This window comes from Sinocyclocheilus rhinocerous, unplaced genomic scaffold (genome assembly GCF_001515625.1).
Source record: "Sinocyclocheilus rhinocerous isolate Xijiao unplaced genomic scaffold, SAMN03320098_v1.1 scaffold996, whole genome shotgun sequence".
Classification (NCBI taxonomy): Eukaryota; Metazoa; Chordata; class Actinopteri; order Cypriniformes; family Cyprinidae; genus Sinocyclocheilus; species Sinocyclocheilus rhinocerous.
In genome coordinates, this window is record NW_015660490.1 from 518,062 (window position 1) to 521,984 (window position 3,923).

Here is a 3,923-nt window from a genome sequence, read left to right on the forward strand (position 1 = left end):
AAATACAGTGGTTAAATGTAAACAATTAAAAAAACATTTTCTATTGCTTTTTGTTTTAAAAAATGTCAATAATTATCGATACCGAACGATATGAAACATTATATCTTTAATAAATTTTTTAGCTATATCGCCCAGCCCTAATTTGTTTATAAATAATAAATAAATATATAAATAATAAATGGTTATTTGGAAACAGAAATCTAATACAAAAAGTATAACAGAAACTGCCGATTATGATACTATGATACTGTGAGTGAGTTGTTTGATTGATTCAGACAGAATCACTAACAGTTGTCAAGTCAAGTCACCTTAATTGTATAGCGCTTTATACAATACAGATTGTGTCAAAGCAGCTTTACAGTGTCAAACAGGAAAACAGTTTGTCAATAATGCAAGAAGACAATAACAGAGTGTCATTTTTCAGCTAAAGTCAGTTCATTGATGATTCAGTGATGTCATCATCCAGTTCAGCTCTCTTCCAATATTGTCTGTGCAATCAGTCAAGCGTCCCCAACTAAGCAAGCAAACTATCACCCCAACTATCACAGCAGTTTGCTAACCCATTAAATCGAAATTCACCCTGTCTGTTAATCTTATGGTGAACAATTCGTCCATGCCTATGTTTCTTTTTTTAACCTTGTGATTTTTAATCAAAATGTAATAACTCGATCTTCCAGTAAAATGACTGACTTTGACACATCTCTGATTCTGACATATCTCTGTTTCTCACCACAACTGTAATCACTTTCAGAACGATTTTTTACGGCTAATGAATGATAAAAAATTGAGAGCCAATCAGAATCGCCCATTTAGTTTAAGTAGCTTAGAAGTCCACCCGAATTTAAAGCGCCAGACGACATTACTGCACCGTGCACTTTTAATAAACAGTTATTGTCTGTTGATTTAGAAACTGAAAAGTTATTACTGTAGTTTTCTTTGTTTTTGTAAGGCCTTTAAACTCTGCCCCTTTTTACATTCTGCCCCAATAATGTTTTCTCTTTCGATAATCTGTTTCTCTCAGCTATACATCAAAATATGAAAGATCTGTCGCTATTTCTGGTACGTTGAGACTTTAAAGGGATAGTTCACTCAAAAATTAAAATTAGCCCATGATTTACTCACCCTCAAGCCATCCTAGGTGTATATGACATTCTTCTTTCAGACGAATCCGATCGGAGTTATATAAAAAATTGTCCTGGCTCTTCCAAGCTTTATAATAGCAAAAGAAGTCTAATAAAGTGCATCCATCCATACTAAAAAGTGCCTCACACGGCTCCGGGGGGTGAATAAAGGCCTCCTGTAGCGAATCGATGCGTTCTTGTAAGGAACATATCCATATTTAAAACATTATAACCACTTTTATGTAGCATGCGCTAACTGTCGTCCTCAGATGCCGTTCCGGGCGGATGACGTAGGACGTAGGCGTAGCACATGCGGCGGTGAGAAGTGATGAACGCGGAAGCATAGGAGAGAACAAAACAAAACACCTTTCACAAATTAGAAGTACAAAATGAGAATTTGTAAAAAAAATGTCGATATAACGATTTCGATATAAGCCAAGAGGAGACTGGTTTTCCTTTGCTAAAGAGGGAAACTTTGCTTCCTTTGCTCCTGTAAACAAACGTTGGTTTTCGCGAGACTAGCATATTCTCACAGGTGCTTACGCTACTCCTACATTCTACGTCATCCGCCCGGAATGGCTTCCGCGGACAACAGTTAGCGCAAGCTACAGAAAAGTGGTTATAACATTTTAAATATGGATATGTTTCTTACAAGAACGCATCGATTCGCTTCAGGAGGCCTTTATTCACGCCCCGGAGCCGTGTGAGGCACTTTTTATTATGGATGGATGCGCTTCATTGGACTTCTTTTGGACTGTTGAACAGAAACACCCACCCACTGCCATTAAACAGCTTGGAAGAGCCAGGACAATTTTTAATATAACTCCGATTGGATTCGTCTGAAAGAAGAAAGTCATATACATCTAGGATGGCTTGAGGGTGAGTAAATCATGGACTAATTTTCATTTTTGGGTGAAGTATCCATTTAATCAATAAAAACCTTTTATACTGAAAAGCTACATAGCTTAAAAACAAGCAGAGCTAACACCTTACTTTTTAAAAATGTAGTTCAACTACTAGCTTCTCTGTTTGTAGTGACACTACTGCTTAACACTGTGAGCAAACAAGTAGCACTGTACCAACATTGCGTCATGCTAGCAATCACATAACACTAGCATCAGAAAATGCCAAAATTGAGTTTCTCTTATTGGAGAATATATCTAAGGGCCTGGTTTCTGGTCGTTTTTGTTTGAAACAACATGTCCAGATCTGTTTGTCAATGAGCGACTCTCTGCCTCAGGAAGAATTTGACATTGACTGGGGAAAAAAAAGGAGGTAATCTCATGTATGCAGCGAGACCGAAATCCTGCACACAGAGAGGATCGCAGAGACGGTTTTGATGGGCATTATGGGTACTTGACTACCTGCAGGGTGGAACAAGGAAACCAAACTAACCAACAAACGTAACCGGGATCAAAAGAGGAAGAGGTGCGAGTGCAAACGATTACAGACAGATCTTCAGATCACACATTTAACGTTTTCCTGGTGGGAAACGCGAGAATAATGGTGTTCAGTTTAATCATGTAATTTTTTTCTCTTTCTCTCTTGAGTTTGATTAGAAAGAGGTAGCCTAGAGTCAGCAAAGAAAGACGGCCTGCGATTGGCCGTGTTAAAGCAGGGCTCTGGCTGAGTCATCTAATCTCACACAGATCTGGATTGATGGGCTTCGGGAGAATCGGTTTGGTAAATTACTGTTGCAGGGTAGGACAAATCCCCTCTTATCTGATGTTCTCTCTCTCCTTCTGTTTGGTTCTCTTGTGTCATCAGCGCTGTGCTTTGCAGATATGCTGGTTTGTGAACAGGTTGACTGTAGGCCCAGCGGAGTGTGCAAGTCTGTGGTGGTCTCGCTCGGTGCTGCGAGCTGTGTCTTCATTGGAATGGAGCAGGTTGATGAACTGTGCTCAGCGTCTGTCCACTGATCTGACAAATTGGCATAAGCCATGATGCATGAATGTGCAAATTATTACAGATCCTGTTCGCTTTCTCTCCCTCCCTCCCTTCCTCAGTCTCTTCCTGCTCGTCCATCATCTCAAACACTTGTTCGCTCGGCGTCCTGGTGTCTTGTAATTTGTTGAGGGGAGTCGATGTAATTTAAGCTCCTGTCTAACATTTTATTCAAAAATACATTAAAATGTGTTATTACTTGCAGTTCAGAGTAGTTCTCAGACCACGCCGAACAACTCACTCCATGAGTGAGCTGTTAAAATGATTCAGACTGAATCACTGACTGAATCAGTGTTTTGCTAACCTGGTTAATTGATTCGTTCATGTTTTTAATTTCTGAATTAAAGGGGTCATATGATGCGATTTCAAGTTTTCCTTTCTCTTTGGAGTGTTACAAGCTGTTCGTGAATAAATAAGATCCCTAAAGTTGCAAAGACTAAAGTCTCAAACCCAAAGAGATATTCTTTATAAAAGTTAAGACTCGTCCACACCCTCCTAAAGGGCCTCGTTTAAACACACCCCCACATGTCTACGTCACGTTGTGGGAAGATTTGCATAACGCCAATGTCAGGGAGTGAATTTGCATGTTCACTCGGCTCATCGCCAGCGAAAATCGCTTGGGTATGAACACAAAAGACGCGTCGAAAAACATCGGCGATAAGCGAGCGCGAAAATCGTCCCGGTGTGTACGAGCCTTAAGTAATTATAATCTGTAATTTTGTCCCCACTGGATGCAACAAATGCCTCGTTTATAATGGGTTTTAATGTTTTTGTCTCGTCGCTCCGGCCGGGACATGGCATCACAGTATGGTAGGGGCGTAACATTTCCGTCACACGCTTGAGGTATTCGGCCAATCA

At 40.0% G+C, this 3,923-nt stretch overlaps 1 protein-coding gene across 3 annotated transcripts in view; it reads left to right on the top strand.

Annotated features, from left to right (window-relative positions):
- Positions 1-3,923, top strand: part of LOC107724951 (rho GTPase-activating protein 35-like) — a 119,492-nt gene that overhangs the window by 15,533 nt on the left and 100,036 nt on the right. The gene's annotated exons all lie outside the window — the stretch shown is intronic.